This window comes from Apus apus, chromosome 5 (genome assembly GCF_020740795.1).
Source record: "Apus apus isolate bApuApu2 chromosome 5, bApuApu2.pri.cur, whole genome shotgun sequence".
NCBI classification, from domain to species: domain Eukaryota; kingdom Metazoa; phylum Chordata; class Aves; order Apodiformes; family Apodidae; genus Apus; species Apus apus.
Window position 1 is genome coordinate 60,764,310 of NC_067286.1, and position 18,233 is coordinate 60,782,542.

The following is an 18,233-nucleotide window of genomic DNA, read 5'->3' on the forward strand; positions in this document are numbered from 1 at the left end:
GCTACATCCAGCCCTGTCAGCAGAAGATGCCTTGGTTTCATCCCAACGTGCCAGCAAGCATGCAGGAAAATGGGGCTAGAAAACACACAATAGACACACACAGAAAGGTTTGGGTCAGGCTGTGATACAAATAACAGCAATCAGGCCTTGCCACCAGTGCTGCAAGACCTACTCCAAAAATAGTTCACATTAGCAGGAGCCCTTCTAGCTGGGTGTGAGCAAGTGTGGATTAGTTCCCTGTAAACACTCCGTTTTTTCCCCAAGTTGAAGCACAGCTGGACCAGCAAATCCATCAAAGGCTGCCAGTGCAACAGGTAGGCAGCTGCAAGCAACATCCCTCCTTCTCCCAATCAGACCAGTCCTGAGTGGTGGAGCTCACAGCCAGCTATGTTAAATATATATATATATAGTTTTTTCTAAACATAAACACATGCACAGACGTTTCTCATCTATAGGAACAAAAGAGGGGACACCCTGCTGAAAGCCTGTGTGCAGCTCTGCTGCTCTCTGCAGCAACGAAGGAAATGAGAAGCAGAAACCAGGCACACACCCACTTGCTGCCGCGTGGTTTGGCTCTGGAAGCCTTGCTGGATTTCCCAGAATGAGCTCTGACCTCCAAGAGCTGCAAAAAGGTCTCTGAGCCACTCTGGAGGGAAGCAGAGGGGTCCCCGGGTGCTCAGTTGGGCAGGTGGAGTGAGATAGGGAGGCAGGCTACGGGTGCCCATGGGGACAGCTGACCTCAGTCCATGAGAGGTTCCCAAAACACCCATTGGGCCCCAAGAACAAGTCAGAAAGCACCTCCCACATATGACAACAGCCATGTATCCCTGAGCACAAACAGAACATCCCAACCCCATGGCATGTAATAGAAAGCAAGGTGCCCTCCCAAGGGATGAGGCCACCCTAGACCACTGCTCGAGCCCCACCAGCCCATGGTGCTCAGAAGAAAGCAGTGAAGACAACCTGGGGATCTCAGGATTAATTTTTTACTTCTCCATGTAGCAGGGCTGGGCTTTTGAATCCTCTTTTTTCCAGGCAGGTCCTGGGACAGGCTTCCTCAACACACATGCATCACTTTCAGAAGATGCACGCTCCTTGGCCTGCAAGAGCAGTTTTTGGGAAGGGAGGTGGTGCAGTGCAACAGGAATTGTTCAGTGCCTCTCAACAGGGAACATCACACAGAGATCTGCCAGGGAAATCCTACCTGTAGCCAAGATTTCTGCACCACGGTCTCTTTCCAAAGGTCAGTGCTCCCTCCCCTCCTTTAATTTTTGGCTTCAGTTTCCCCAAGACATGTAACATTAGGAATTGCTTGGCACAAAGGACAAATTCCTCAAGCTCCACATGCACACCTAAGGGAACTCTTACACTTACACCCTGCCTAACCTCTTTAGCCCACTTCGGGAGATGCACAGTTAAGAGGGACTGGGCACCATCAGTGGCCTGCAGCATGTTCCTGGAGGAACTATTCATACCCCATCTTCTCCTGGGAAGCAGGATTTGGGAGTGCAAATCAGGACAGAGACACTTGATGCAGTATCTAGAGCAAATTAAACCTCCCAGGCACAGCAGCAAGCATGGATGTATTGATTCATGGAAAATGTCCTCATAAATTACTTCATTCAGATCAATGGGACAAGACAAAATGAGGGCTGTCCTCGGCAATGAGAGGTTGCAGTGCTACCATTTCAGTCCCATGCTCCAGAAGAAACCACTTTTTCAGAGCAGATACTTCTAAGAGGGCTTCATGGGGCTGGCAGAGACTGATGCAGAGGCCAGCGTGGACCTGTGCCCCATCTGACCCAGTCCCCAACTCTCTGCCCCATGGCAGGCTGAACTGACAGATGATTTTTGCAAGCAAGTAGGTAAAAATGCTGCTTGGAGTCTGCTTCACATCCACAGAGGCTCCATCTACACCTGCTTGTTGGCTCATGTAGGACTGCAGCCACCAGGCAGGGTGGGATGGGGGGTCTGGATGTAGAGGCTGCCTCAGCTGATGGCACCACACATGCTGCTCCTCCAAAGGGATCTGCCTGGCCTGGGGCAGACAGGTGAGGATTGGGAGAAACATGGCAGAGATCCACCCTGACCTTCTCTGCATCATCCACCTCCAGCCCCATGAAACCTCATTAGAAGTGTCTGTTTTAAAACATTTCTCCTGGAGTATGGGGCTCCCATTACCTTTACCCACTTCTCTCAGTCCCAAGGGCTTTCATCAAGCTCAGTCTCCCTCTCAGGACTAACCATGGTCTGGACCCAGGATGTTGAGATGAGGACAAAGCCATTTTCTCTGAGTGTACCAGCAGTTAATGGCAGCTCAAAAATAACTAGATACCCAGATGTACCAGTGCCTTCCTCTGGACAATGTGCACCCAACTTCAGTTTCTAGATATGGGCCGTTGGCTGGACTGAAGAGCCACTGGAGCCCACCACCTCTCCCCTGACAAAATGATACAGGCTCACAGGTTCTAGCTTCTTGATGCAAAGGGGAGAGAAGCACTCACATTTCCCTGGCATGAAGCCTTTCCCCAGCTTTTATGCCCAAGTGGCACTTCCCTGCACCCCCATCAGTCCAACCAGCTCAGCAGAAGCTCCCAAATCCCCTTTGGTGGGAACACTCATAGCTGATCATGGCTCAAACTGCTTTCCACAGCTCCAGATCACCTCCCAACATCCTCGCCTTCAGATCATCTCCTAGTTTTTAAAATAAATGCTAATTTGAGATCTATTTTTAAAACCCAACAGCGAAGATGCTGACTCACATTGGATGCCTCCGATATGGTACCTGCAGAGGTCTTCTAGGAATGCCTCTGCCTCAAGCAAACTCGCCCACTGGTAACATCAAAACTACAATTATCTCTGCAGATTAATAAAGGGTACCACATCTCTGGCAACAATCTCAGGCAGGGACTCCCAGCAGTAATGAGTGCAAGTTATCAGGGCACGCAGGCACACACAGCTGTGTTTGTGGTCCCCATGCTCACCATCACCCACACCCCACCACGCTGCCTCGCCTGTTCCCCAAAACACACCCCTCTCCCTCTACAAACTGATTAGTATTTTGATAAACAAACATGTCTCATCACATCTATTCCCTCAGCTCGCCATGGAGGAGCTGCCATTCCCACCTGCATGTCCTTTGCAGAAGAACACTAATGGGTTCCACAACCCTGGTGTGACACCTTCCCTTGCCTCCTCCCAGCTCCAGGGCACAGCTCCGGACTCCCAGCTCCACAGCATCCTTCTGGCTCCAGCATCCTCCTGACTCAAGGACCAGGAACTCTCATCCCAAATGGACCACCTGCCTTGCCCTGCTAATTGGGGATGCTGAGGAGAAAACAGCTCCTTTACATTGTGAGAGTTAAAAAAGATAATAATAATCAAAGGGTTTGTATCACGGCAGCAGCCTGGGGCACCTGCAATCATCCCCTGGCACAGCATCAGGGAGCATCCAACGTGAGTGCAGCTGATGGGAGTGGAGGGCATCAGCCACTGCTCACAGTTTTTGGGAACACAATAAGTCACAGAATAATACACTGGTTTGGGTTGGAAGAGACCTTAAAGATCATCTAGATCCATCCCCCCTGCATGGGCAGGGACACCTCCCACCAGACCAGGTTGCTCCAAGTCCCATCCAACCTGCTCATGAATACTTCCAAGGATGGGGCTCCCACAACTTCCCTGGGCAACCTGTTCCAGTGTCTCACCACCCTCAGTAACATCATGGAGCCCAGAGCTCAGAACTGGGAAGTCTGCAAGCCCCATCAGCCCTTCCCAGCCCGGGCAGGAGGCAGAGCCAGCTGGCACATGTGCTTCATGCAGGTCCTTACACTCCTGGTTGCTGGCTCCAAGCACCTTCTGGTTATGCCACCTCAGAGAACACCCTCTTCATGAGCCTCTTTGAGGCCAGGCACAGCAGCATTCTGGGATGCTGCAGTACTAAAATGAGCTCTGTGCTCACCTCATGGCACGGCCAGTACCCAGATCAGCTGGGTGAGCCCATGAGCATCTCCAAGCACTGGGTGCTTCCCTTCAGCTGCTGCCTGTGCACACCTGGAGCAAGACAGGACAGGCACAGCTACACCTTTAAAGTCAGCACTACACAGGAATTGCAACCAGCAAATACTCACTTCTTTGCTCACTGGAAACCATTTAAAACGGCAAAGAGGAAAGGCAGAGCATGGGGCTGGAGACAACACCAGCAAACAAGGTGGGGATGAAGGGCCAGAGAGCCAAGAACGTGTCACCTCCCACTGTGGTTTTCACCCTCTCCATGGGACCTTCTTCCAACTGTATGAGTGCTGCTCTGCTCCTGACACGCCAGGAAAGCACAAAGCACCCTGCCCCTGGAAAGCAGATCTCTGCTTTTCTCAACTGATATGCTCAGGCATGGCCACAGAAGCTGAGGATTGATCTTTCAAGGGTAAAGCTGATTCCCCCTACTTTGATCTAAAATTTGCCTCCTCCTTCCATCAGTAACCTAAATGACAGATAAAGCAGGTCAGTGGCTTATTCTTCTAAGTACCATGATTACACATTTGATTTTTTTTTAATTATTATTATTATTTTATTAACAGGAAGCTCATTCAGTCAAACCCCTCAATTAGTTACCCCTTTCCAGGAGTTGTTTTGGGTTTCTTTAATCACAGAAGCAATAAATCATCCAATGGATGACAAACACGCATTTCCCCCAGAAGCCCCCATCTCCAGCCACAGCTGCAGCCATCCCAGTTCCTCCCAGCACATCAGGTCCAGAGAGCACAACGGACCAGCACCCCACAGCACAGCACCCCATGCCACACCGTGTTGCCAGCACACAGGCAGATAAGGGGGATAAATCCAGCTGCTCAGGGATAAGTTGGCCATACAATGCAGATAAGCAAAGGGCAGATAGTGGTTCCCCAGCCCTCAGCAAACACTGGCACAAGCCACTGGCATGACTGTCACCAGGGAGTTAACCCAGAAGCTGCCAAATTTGGAGACCCTCTGAAGACACATTTCATTAAAGCTCTCCTGGAAAACTGCTTTCTTGGCTATTTCAGAGCCTGCAATAGAGAAGGCTGAAAAAATACAGCGACTCTTAGCTTTGAGGTTAGCACCCCGGAGAAGATGCAGCAGTGCTTTTTATCCATTGTGACTTTTTGGTCTTTCAAGGACTTTTGTGGGGACAAACACAGAAGTATCCCAAGATGCCGTCACACAAGACAAACCTCAGGAGATAAAGCAACTAGAGACCCACTAGCAGCTCTGACAGAACACTAAGAGAGAACAGGGTGCTAACAGATGGCCCACAACACGCACAGGGCCACAAGCTGCTGACCTTAATCCCAGGCACAGAAATTCCCAGGTGGCACCTTTGGACTAGCATTAAATTTCCCCACAGGCATTTCATTTCTCTTTTGCCTTACAAGAGTAAAACTTCTTCCAATTGCTGCTTAAGCTTGACTGACAGAGCTTTTTATTCCTTTGCAACCAGAAATACTGAACTGGGAATTCCACAAAGATGGAGATAGCCATTTTCTCCATCCTGAAGCCATCAGCCATGCCTAGGTAGCTGCAGTACAGCCAGTAAACTTTAAAAAAAGCTTTTGGCCATGCAGCAAGACTCAGTGCTTCTGAAATCTGCATTGCCTGAAAACCCTGAGCTAGTTCTCCACACACTTGGCTACTGAGCATCCTGCTCCTTGGTCATGGTCCAGATCCAGGTTGGCAGCAGGGAGCAAGGAGGGTCTTGGCCATGGGATGCCCCATCCCACTCTCCTGACTCCATTTGGAGGCAGCCAGCTGCGTCCCATGCTCGTGTGTTTTGCATAATCAAAATTGGAGTTAGCCTCCACAACCACAACTCGAAGGGTGTATTTAACTCAACTAGAAGACAAAGGAGATCGGGTCCACCACAGATTAAATTAGCTGAGCCTGTTTACGCCAGGAGCTCCCATCTGCCATCGACCACGCCTCTCATGGATTCGTTCCTCCTAGCTCCACAGCTTGGCTCATCTGCAGCAGCCGTGTCCTTGCACAAGTACAACATCGTGATCCCACCACCAACGCCCCACGACCCACCGCCGGCAGAGCTTGCAGAGCCAGGGCAGCAGCCTGGAGGGCTGGGATGGGGAAAACGGGATCCTTTCCAACAAAGGCAGCACAGTTCACCTGGTGTTTTCTTTCCCTCCTCCCCTTGAGATCACTCTCCCCACTTGGCCACGACAGAGAAAGCCAGGCATTCAGGGAAGGGATACTGTGCATTGCTTGTCTGTAGTTACTTGACAAATAAAGGTGATCGTAATGAATGTTTGCACCCTAAAAGAAACCCCAGTGCCCTTCCCCCACCTCCACCTCCCTAAGCAGAGCACAGATCCAGCTGCTCTGCAATCTTATCTTGACGCAGAAGCAGCCTGGGACAGAGATATAAGGGTTCCCTGAAGGCAGGGTTTATTAAAGGCATCTTTATTTAGTCAGTTCTCTTCAAACACGCCGCACTGAAGTGCCGTTACTGGACCGGTTTTCATCACAGCAGCAGCAAACACCACCCAGGCAGGGTCCCCCAGCCTGGCCATGCAATGTGCCACAGGGACTTCCCAGGCTAAAAAGCAACCCAGGTCCAGAGGGATACGCTAAAGCCAAGGCACTTTGGGGGACACACAGCTGAGAGCCACCAGAAGCTCCCAAACACACCCTGGTCTCACCCCAGGAACGGGGACCGACACATTAACGAAGTCCAGAGGACGTTCCCTATTTATCCAGCAGCTCTGCCTCCAAGCCCACTCTAGGCACCCTGCCACGGAGGTTTGCACACTAGCAGTCAAATATACCTAATCCCGGATTTCAAGAACTGGAGCTACAAAACCATGGCACAAAGAGGCAGCAGTCTGCACGCCTGCCGGGAACCTCCCTGCGGCCAACGCCTCGGTATTTATCCCCCACACGATCTTTACACGTTCAGCTATTTTCATCCCACCCCACTATTAATGGATGCAAAAGCCAGTTGGATAAGGCGTCCGACAAAAATCTCATTTAGGGATCAAGACAAGCTTAATTGGTTTCCAGCCAGACCTGCACAAAGATGGGTTACTCCACAAATACAGTTGCTAATCTGCCCATTATACTCTCTAAGCTCCCACCGACAAAGAAAAAGACACAGAAAAGATGCACAAAGGAATGCAGTATTTTTCTGCATGTTACTTCCAGCCAGTAACACATCAGAAGCCACGAATTCTGCAAGAACAAGGGCTTTGCTTTTCTTTGAAGGAAAAGGATAACCAAGTGGCAAACAAAATAACAACAAAAAGACCTAACGTAGATCGAATCTGCATTTTCCCCAGGCAATCCACATCCATTTCAGGTTCTGGAAGAGCATTTCCAGCAGCTATTGTTTCTGTGGGCAGGCAGAAGCAGGGGAAAAGCTTACGCAGCCACGGAGACGTCACGCCACAAGTGATGGAGTAGAAAGGCTGGAGAACCTCGTGATTAAAAAGCACAGGATTGAAACCCTGGAGAGCTGAATTCACTTCCTAACTTAGCTGTAAAAAATCTTTTTTAAATTGCAAGTTTCCTGTGTGATCACATCCTAGATGACTTATTAAAAAACCAGTCGTTGAAAAGCAAGGGAGGGGGAGGAAGCAAGAGGAGGAAGGAGAAAACTTGGTCCTGTGGGCTTTTAACAGGCCTGGGGTGAGACCAGCACTGGTCACCATCCATCCATGCCAGGTGACTGGAGCCTGTCCCAGGAGCTGGGACCACAGGTGTTGCCTCCTTGAGCTGGCTCCTCGCTGCAGCTCAGGCACAAGTGACAGTGCTGGGAAAGCAGCAAGCATCCCCTGGCACAGGGGAGAGACCACCCTGCTCCCCTGCCCCGATTGTGCACACAGACTGGCCAGGGCCACATCCCCACCAGCAGCATCCTGCAGACCTTCCTAACACACAATTCCCAACAGAAACAAAACCACGTGCAAAAGGGAAAGGTTAGTGCCAATTTTCCCTCTTGGAGCTATGCAAGAATTCACAAGCAAGAACAGAAAGCTGTCCTCCAAACCCAAACACAACATATTATAAATTAGATGGCAATGCAATCCCAGGGCTGCAGAGCCCTGCATCACCCCTGGAGAGGTGACGAAAGGGCTGTCTGCTTACAACCTTCTCCCCTTGTGCAACAGCCTGGGACTCCCAGCTCTGGCATAGGAGATGTGTTCATTTTCCAAGATCCAAGACAATTCTGCTTGGGGGGAAGCACTGCACCCACAGCAGAGCTGTGGATCCTCCAGCAGGACAGAGCCAAGAATAAGGCCAGCACCAGAAAGGACAGTGGTAGTGTGTTTCATACCTTTACCACAACATCCCTCAAGCTCCAGAGCATTTTTCCAAGAGCCTTTTGCAGCAGGTGGGTTGGCTACAGAGCAGAGAGCCAGAGGGGTGTTTTTCCAAGACCTTCCTCAACTACAACAGGTGCTCACAAATCCAAGGCTTGGCACAAGCAAAGGGCAGCCCAGTCCCTGGCCTTGGACAAGGGATACCAGGCACAGAGATATGGAGCTGGTGCTGTCCCAAAAAGCTGCCGTGGGAACCCCAGAATTAACAAATTCAAACTTTTACTTTCAGCAGTGAGAGAAGTTGTAATTAGCAGCACCAAGTACAGCCCTGAGGCTGGGTATGGACATCCCCGTGACATTCACTGACAAGGCAACTGTTGGATGTGTTTTGCTTGGCTGTTTTTCCTTCCCTGGAAAAACAAGCACCCATTTTTCACAAGTCTTTCTTCCCCCACCCTGTGTTGCCCAAAGAATCAATTTCCCAGAGCAAGAACAACAGTCCAGTGCTGCAGCCCTCCTCATCCCTTTAACTGCTCCAACAACCCATGGCATATCAGGGACACCAGACTCCAAAGACATAGACTCACCCTGACTCCCACCAAGAGGAAAGATGTAGTTCAAAACATGAGGTAAAGGGAAGAAAATGTGGACATGAGGCAACCTCAGTGTGAAACACTGTCACCCTTGTCTCACATCTCTCACCTAACTCAGCCTCGTCCCCAGTCCAAATCCAACACAGCATCCTCTGATGCAACTACAAGCATTCCTTTGGAAATTCACTCAACAAGTATTTTGAGGTTAATGTCCCTCTTTATTTCTGATGCTGAAAGCTGTCAGGCTATAGGATGGTTTGAAAAGCCAGGGAGATACCATATTTTATGGATGTAAGGGAAGTCCTGGCATGCCCGCTGAGGGAATGGCACAGTTTCATGACAACATAACCCAGCTCACAGCCCATCACACATCACTGCCGTTTGAACACAACTACAACCATCGCTACATCACTTAAGAAATAGCAAATTTGGTTAAACCCAGCCAATGGAAGAGCAGCTTTTAACACAAGAGTCAATGTGAGAAAACGATGAGCACGAAGACTCACTTCCAGCTCTTTACCCACAAGCAAACTGCCTGCAGGGATTACAATATTTAGCATGCTCCAAAAATTTTCCTCGACATCTTTTTGCTCCGTGTGACTGATAGGAATTTCCCATGGCTCCAGAGCCACCAGCTATTTCCCATGTAACTTGCCAGGCAGCACTGTCCACAGAAGATAAAAAGAGCTGGAGTTTATAACTGCATCCAAGTCATCCCCAAAAAGCCTCCGGCCTCTTTCCATTTGCAAAGTCTCCAGAATATTTTTTTTTTTTTTAAGCAGTTGTTTTGCAGTCTGCAAAATGCCAGGGCAAGGAGGCAACATGTGGGCTGAGGTCTCAGAACCAACCTTGTAAAGGTAAAATATCTGTCAGGACACCCTTTTGAAGCGCCAGCTCTTGTAAACAAGGTTGCTCCAGAGGCACCAGGGATTAGTGCAATTCAAACAGTCCTTGGCGTGACTTACGGGAGCTCACAGGAACAGATTTGCAAGTTCAGCTTTTCTCCTGCCCAACACTTGCCTGGCACTGCTGAGCAACACCCAGGCTCCCGACAGCCTTAACCCTGCCGAATCCTGCACTTGGAGGCTGAGGAACATGGATGGGAGAAGCCCCACGCTTGACCACATGACCTGGTGGCAGAAGAAAACCCAAGGTGGCATCACCACAGGGCTGCTCTTCTCCCTTGCAGCTGGAGGAGCTCCAGCAGCAGGGTGTCCATGAGCAAGCTGGGTGAGTGTCCCGCAGCAGTGCAACAGCAGCCGAAAGTTATGCAAGGAGAACAGTGCCAAGCAAAACAGGGCAGCTGGAATTCACCATCAGTCCAAAAGGCTTAACCTGATGTTAAGGGAAGGAGCAGCCTCTCCTTCCTGCCCTTGGCACACCGCTGCAGCCAAGACACTCCTTGCATCTTGGGGGCAGAAAACCTCTGCAAATGAAGTGTCCTTTGTGTGACATTTCCATGAGAGCCAAGTACGGGGAGTGCATCCACCTTCCTGGCCACATTTCCCCCATCCTCAGCTCTGGCAAGCAGGTGCTGCAGGTCGCAGGAGTGGCAGAGTGGAGGAATGGGAGTGCAAAGGGTGGCTGGCAGCCACAGGAGGGAAGGCTCTTCACAAACAGATTTACAGTCACATCCACACGAGCATCCTTGAAGGAAACAGCTGCACCGGACTCCAGCTACCGTGGACTCTCCAGAGTGGCACGCAAGAGCTCACAGCTCCTCTGAGCACTGTTCTCTTAGAAGATGCTGAGGCCAAGCAAGGGAACAGGCACACAGAAAAACAAAACAAAACAAAACAAAAACCAAACACAAAGCAACCTAACCTCATGACTAGATGAAAGTCAGATGGGACGCATGGCTCCAAAGAGCCATCTCAGAAAGGTCTGCACAAAAGAAACCCTCAGGAGCAGCAGCAGGGCAGACCCACCGCAGCCTGAGCTAAATGTCATGCAACACATCTGAGCCAGAAAACATCCCGGCTGCGCTGCCTCCACGGCCGTGCCACGGCAAGTCATTCATCTTGCTTGTTTAGGGTGGGGAAAATGGTCTCCGGAATGTTCCTCCAACCTTCTCCTCCCTGCTGGAGCTGGGAGCAAGATCTGCTGCTAGCAGAGGTTGCCTGTAACAGGCACGGAGCTGCTGGGATGTCACCAGAGCAGAATAAAACGATGAGGGTCTTTCTACCACCCTGACCCACTGCGCTCTCCTTACACCCCAGACCTCAGCAACTGCAGGTCCCACCCCAGCATGATGCCCCTCTGCATCCCCCATTCTCACACTCCAGTTCTCTTTGATTTTTAGGACAAGCATCATCTTCTCCTCCTGGCCCAAGCAGTGCAAAGCTGGCTCCTGGGCAAAGCTGGGCAGAACACAGCCCCAGCTCCCCTGCAGCCTCAGGATATGGGTGGTTTTGGTCCTGTCCAAAACCAGAGTGCACTCTCCTGCTTGCTGATAGCCTACCCTCAAATGCTCAACCCTAACATACCCGAGGATGCCCCACTTGCTAGAAGGGCCTTCATTGGGAAGTCAAGTTGATCCTTAGTCCTGTGAAGCACCAAAGGAACCAACGCCCTGCAGAGCCTTCCTCAGAAGCTGCCAAGCTCTGTAGCTAAGTTTTGCATATTGGTACAGAGCCCAGCTGCTGGAGTTCCACGCAAAAAAAACCCAAAAAAACAACCAAGAAGTCAGCCTCTGAACAGCACAATTTTGAATTGCCTTCCTCCTGCCATAGTGCCCCGGGGCAGGATCTGCCAGCAGCGCAGCCCAGCCCATTGCCACCACGAAAGCCCCACGTGAGAGATGAGCAGAAGGGAGCAAGGAACGTCTGGAGACCCCACGGTGTTTTCTACTGCTCTCCTAAAGATGAGCACCAGTCAGATTAATGAATTGGGTCCTTCCCCTCTTATCTCTGGCTACTGCTGGGCTGCTTTGAGCTTTGGTGTGGCTGCTTTCCACCCAGGGCCTGTGCAAGAAGGGACAAGGAGCCTCAGTACAAAACTCCTGGCAACAGCCCAAATGCAGAGGTTGGGAATAGGGTCACTGGGTTCAGCCTCTGGAAACCCGTCCCTTCAGGAGGGGTGGTGAAAGCAGCGACAGTCGCCTTCGCCACCGAAGCCAGAGCCGGGCACTTGTGCTGCTCCTCCACCACACCCTCCTCAAGTTATTTCATTTACCTTCTTGTAAAAACAGTCACGTGGTGACGGAGCAGCCTGGAGAAGGGACAGCTCTGACTTCCAGGCAGAGGAGCTGCGTGCAGAGGGAAGACATGATTCAGGTAAGCAGCACGTAGCTGAAAGCACATCGCTATGCAATGCTCACCCCGAGGAATGCAGAAGGAGAAACATGAAGCCACTTGTCTGGCAGGGCGAATAACCCTTCAATCATCTGCCAGGCCCTGCAAGCGCCGGGGAGCTCAGTGATCTGCGTTGAGAAAGTCAAGGATGTCTCCAACCAGCAACTCACCACCTCTTCCTAACCCCACTGCGGACGTGCTGCTGTGTTTCCTCAGTGCCGAGTCCGGGAGAGTTCAGCAAGAGAGCTCCACAACAACATAAAAGACAAATCCAAACAGCAGCGAAGCAACTGGCACGTCCTCTGGGAAGAGACAGGGCGTGAAAAGCAACACTGCTCTGGTGGTTTGACACGTTAGTGCCGGTTAGCACAGCTGTGATGATGGGCTGGCATGTGCCGTGGTGGGCGAGAACATGCCCATCCAGCAACACTGCCCCTCCAGTGGGTCAAGGCAATGTTTTGAACACAAAGACTCTCAAGGCAATTCAGTTCATGAGAAGTAATAGATTGTGCAATTGATTGACTCGTGATAATACTGACTCACCAATGACTGTCACTAGCTTGGGCCACCCCATCCATTTGGCTCATTTAGGAAGAGGCCAGGAGACCTACTCCAAGCAGCACAAACCTCTCCCGTTTAGCAAAATCACAACAAACTCTCCCAGAGGGCTGGGAGTGAACACAGGAGGGAGCACGGACAGGACGGGGTGATGGGAGATTCCCACAGAACATGCAAAGGTTGCTCCAGACCTGGGCACAGTGTAGGACGGGATGCCCTTGGGAATGACCCCACCCAACTGCACCACAAGGAAAACACAGGCCAGATGTTCAGACAACTTCACACGTTAATTTGGTTAATTTGCTATTATTCAGGTGGCTGGTGCTCAGGCCGCAGGAAACAAAGCCCTGTCAGCTCAGATCGTGAAACTCTCCAGCCAACTCACCACATCTCCATGGTGTGCCAGGCCGTTTCTCTCATCTCCACCTCCTTAAGTTTTCTTCTCAGCAGCCACAAAGATTTGAAAGCTTTATGACTCACTGATACTCTACGGTACCCCAGAACTCCCGGTTCTTCAGTGTATTCCAAAATATTACGACACACCACGAGGACAGGAGATAAGAAGTGCAAATGATCTCCTGAGGGGGCAGGAGGGTAAGAAGGCACCAGCACAGCTTTTCTCCCAACCCAGCTCAGGTTGAAGAATCAGTGAGGGGAAAGAAGAATCAAAGGCAAACAGCAAATCACACCCAGCATCTTCCAAGGGGCTGAGGGCCCTCTATTTTATGCATGAAATAGGAAGTTGGAAATACATCATTAAGAGTGAGGAAGCTAATGAAACACCTGGAAAAGCTTCTGTTGGTGTATTTAACTTCTTTCTAACCCTTCACTAGTTGTTTCTCTCATCCCTCAGTATGGTAAACACCTAGAGTAAGTACATTTATGTGGCTTAGCATCTAGACTAACCAACACAGAAGTCAGGATCAGACACTCAGTATTTCTTCCCCAATTTACACTCCTTTGTTCAGACCACCCCATTTTTCAGCACAGCACTGACATCCATCGTGGTGCAGGAGTGAAAAGTACACATATGATTATCTTAAAAGGGGGGGGAAAAAGTCAACAGGGACACCATTTGGATTTTACAGCAATCGGCTGCCACGACTTGCAAATAAACAGCTGTCCCAGCAGGTCCATGCAGGCTGAACAGAGCAGCAGTAAACCCCACGATTTTTCCTCCCCTTTTAGCAGATGTTTACTTATATCAAAAAGCATATTTAAAAAAAAATAATTAAATCAATCACAGGCTGAAGAACCATTGTTAGGTCACACTCAATTCCAGCAGAACAAGCACATCCTGCTTCACATGGCCTCACCACTCACTGCATGGCAGTGGCAGCTTTCTGAAGCCAAGGGAAGATATTTAATTACCAGTATCAGGTCAGAAACCAAAGCGTCCAACAAAATCCTCATTTGTGAGCGAAGCCTGCAGAAATCTCGTTGAGCAGGCTTTGGCAATCTCCAGAGCTGACAGCTGGATGCCTTGGCTTATCAACTGCTAGAGCAGGCACACACACACACAAAAAAGGCTCTGAATGCTTGCAGTGCCGAGCAAGCCTTCGAGGCAGCCCCGCCGGCCTCTTGAAAAGACTCATATAAATAGGCAAGCTTCATTTATTAATACTTCTGAGATAAAAGTGTCTGCGTAGGAGTGGTTCAATGTGTCTCTGAGCAGCAGGAGGATGGGCAGAAGAAGATCACCCACCCTGGGTGGTGCAACTATCAGCATCCCCAGCCAGTTTTTAACCAGTTCAGGTTATAAACCTGGCAGGTAAGTTTGCTACCTGGGCATGTGGTGGGCTGCCACAAGCACATCAGCCAAAGACCTTCAGGCATCAAGGTGGTGCTTGATGCACACAAACTGCAAAGCAGGAGTATGAAGCAAGAGGGGATGTGCTCCTGGACGGCTGGTAGAGTGTTTGCAAGGAGCTCACTGCCCAACTGTGCCTCCCCTCTGCTGGGTTCCTCAGCCATGGCAATGACAGCACGGGAGGAGGAAGAAACCAAAACAAAGCACAGAAGCAGAGGGAGATAAACATGACCCAGTTAGACCGGCTGTCCCCAGCTCCTGCCCATCCTCAGCAGGAGGGCTCGTCTGGGACCAGAGGAGCCAGCCTGCCATGGCCACCCCTTTCCTGCTCCCTCCCGCACCCCTGCTACAAAAACAAAGGGTCAGATAAGGAGCCAGCTCAGGTCAAGACCGGTTTGACTCCGTTTCAAGCCCAGGGGAGCAGATTCGGCACTGATTTTACACCTCACCCATCCTGTTTGCCTCCCCGGGGTGGAGGCCAGGACACGGAGCAGCGTGTACGCCTGGCTGGACCCAAAAACCCCGGGGCCACGGCAGGGGCAGCACCAGAAGAACCACACACCAGCCCAGAGCTGGCCAGAGCCAGGAAGCGTCAGAGCTTCCTGCTGTCCCGGTGTCACACGTCGGGGCGGTCGGAGATCATGGACTTTGGCTTTTGCTTCCTGCTCCCGACAGAGCAGGGGCAGGTCCCGGTGTGCGGCCACAGGGGGAGCAAGGCGAGTCACTCATTAATCGAGGGACAACAAGGTGCATATCCGACATGCCCGGGCTCAGGGGCAATGCATGCCAAAACAAACCCCAGTGCCCGTGGAAACAGGTCCAGAAACTGCAAGACCCATTTACTCCCGGCGGGACTGACAGAGGGGCAGGCAGGGCACTGCAGTGGTTTTCAGCAAGGGAGGATAACAAGATTGCATCGTGGCTCACCACGGTGGCCTCAATACACACCACCACTCGATTTTTGTATGCAGCATCAGAATCGATCTCTAGAGAGGAGTAAAACAATGGAAGAGCCTTATTCTGCCATCCCTCTCGGTGCACCCAGAAGCTGGCTGGTTGCAGAATGCCCCGTGTCTGCAGTGCTCAGCACTGGCTGAAACCACCGGGACAGCCCATGCCCATGGGCTCCCCCTGCCCTTGCACCCGGCAAAGGGAGCCTGGCTGCACCTCATCTCCCACCTGCCTCTCATTTCCATGGGGAAGATCCTCCTCACCCCCACCACAGCCCCATCGGCTCAAGCGGCTTTCCTCAGGAGAGAGATTTACCACCCGTTTTTGTCTTAAATGAATCTTGATCAATTAAGAGATGCAGCCAGCCTGTGTCACACAGGCACCCGCGCATGAGGCAGCACAGCTGAGGATGAAACCCCACTGCTCATGCTGAGGACTTTGTACCAAGCAAGTCAGAATCAGGCAGCACCCGACCGCAGCCATCACACGCCAGTGTCAGCGGGTGCCGACCCCCAGGGCTCACACGCAAGGGTATCCCTGTCTGTCCTCCGTGCAGGCCCCCCGACCTGCATCTCCCCCGATTTCTAAGCCGACACTGCCAGTGACAGACCCGACCCCCCCCCCCCCCCATCTGGCAGCTCTCCAGCTGGTACCCGCACCACGAACCCGCACATCCTCCGCCGCTGACACCGCAGCCCAGCACCAAGACCCGCCGAAACCCTTCCTGCCGCCCTGGCTCCCGCAGCAGAGCGCAGAGCCGGACCCGAGCGTGCCCGCAGCGAGGGGCTCTACAGCAGCGCGGGTGGCTCGGCACCTCCGGACCAGGCAGCCCCCAACTGCTGTGCCCGGGGGAGAGGGATGCGCGGAGTGGGGCGTGGGGGGGGAGCAAAGACCCTCCGGAAAACCCGCTTTGCTCAGCCGCGGGAAGCCCACCCCCGGGGCTCTGCGATCGGGGAGCGGGACACACCCCGCCGCTGCGGGGCCCAGGCCCGGTTTGGGAGCTGCCGCAGGGCTGGGAGCCGCCGTGCCGAGCCGTGCCGTGCCGTGCCGAGCCGTGCCGAGCCGGCAGGAGCCGGGGCCGAAGCCGCCCTGGGAGGCGTTGCCATGGAGAAGGCAGCGCGGTAGCATCCCGCATCCCGCGGGTGGGCGCCCCCTCCCCGGCGTCCGCAGGGGCGGGCACCGCCCGGGCACGGCTCGGGGACCCGCTCCCACCCACCCACCCACCCCCCCCGAGCCCACCCAGGGGCCGGGGGGGAACACCAGGCCTCGCACACCCGGGACGCCGGAGGTGGTGGTGGGGGGGGAGTTGCTTGGGGTGGTGGGCGCCGCGGGGTCCCGCCCGCGGGGACACCCCCACGCAGCGCCTGGGGGAGCGCTGGGGCGTGGGCTCGGCTCCCGCCCTTCCCCACCTGCCCCACGGCGGCTCCAAGGCAGCCCCCGAGCAGCCCCCGGGGGAAAGGCAACCCCCCCCCCCCCGAGAAGCCCCCCCTCACCCCCCCCTCCAAAGCGCAGGAGCAGCGGGCGGAGGCGCTGCCCGGCCGCGCAGGACTCACCGCGGCGGCGGAGGGACGGACGGACGGACGAACAGACGGGCGGGCGGACAGACAGACGGCGGAACCCGCGGGCGCTGCGCGGCGCGGAGCCCGCCCGGCCCCTGCCCACAATGGGCCGCGGCCCGGCCACGCCCCCCCGTGACGTCACCCGCCCCGCCCCCTCGCGCCGCCGCCGGGAGTTGTAGTGAAGCGGGGGGGGCGGCGGGAGCGGGGAGGGGGTGGGCGGGGGTGGGGAAGGGGCTGGGCAGGGGGTGGGCAGGGGGCTGGGCAGTGGGCTGTGCCGGCGGCTGTGCCGGCGGCTGTGCCGGCGGGGAGAGCTCCGAGCAGCTTCCAGCGCCTGAGGGGGCTGCAGGAGAGCGGGGAGGGGCGTGTGCCGCCGGCGTCCGGCGGCAGGACGAGGGGCAGTGGCTGCGGGCTGGAAGGGGGGAGATGTTAGGAAGGAGTTCTTCGCTGTGAGGGGGGTGAGACCCTGGAACAGGTTGCCCAGGGAGGCTGTGGCTGCCCCAGCCCTGGCAGTGTTGGAGGGCGGGTTGGATGGGGCTTGGAGCAGCCTGGAATGGTGGGAGGTGTCCCTGCCCATGCAGGGGGGTGGGACTGGATGGCACCATCACAGAATCGCTGAATGGTTTAGGTTGGAAGGCACCTTCAAGATCATCGTTAGAAGGTCCCTTCCAGCCTAACCCATTCTGTAATTCTATGAGCTCCTGAATCGTGTGGGGGCAGCAGGGGAGGGTTCAGCCCCCACCCGGGGGAGCCATGAAGTCCCACCCGACTGGCAGCACGGGCGACCAGGGACACCCAGGGCCAGCGTCCCAGCTGCCTGACAAAGTTCTCCCAAGCTACAACATTCTCCACTTGTCAGCTCCGATTTGAGAAGCTGATTTTCCAGGGGTTCCCATTTCACATCAATCAGAGCAGCAACCTGAGACGGGGCTGGATTTCCGCGTGCACTGGAATAACCTCATTCCATGAGATAAAGCTGTGGGCTTCCTGCAGAAATGGTGATTGCTTTTGGTGCAAATCAAAACTCCAGATCAAATTAATAGCGTGTAACATGTTAGCTTAAGTAAACACAGCCTTTTTTCTTTTTTTTTCTTTTTCTGGATAAGAGGTCAAGCTATTTATATCTTGTATGAATTTTTTTTCTCAGCAGCCACGGTATGGGAAGG

The 18,233-nt window shown here is 53.2% G+C and overlaps 1 protein-coding gene across 2 annotated transcripts in view; it reads right to left on the minus strand.

Annotated features, from left to right (window-relative positions):
- Nucleotides 1–17,157, minus strand: part of DAAM1 (dishevelled associated activator of morphogenesis 1) — a 94,376-nt gene extending 77,219 nt beyond the window's left edge. For both annotated transcript variants that reach the window (XM_051621910.1, XM_051621909.1), the window contains exon 1: nt 17,065–17,157. The gene's annotated coding sequence lies outside the window, so the exon portion shown is untranslated. The remainder of the gene's footprint in view (nt 1–17,064) is intronic.
- Between the last annotated feature and the right edge of the window lie 1,076 nt (nt 17,158–18,233).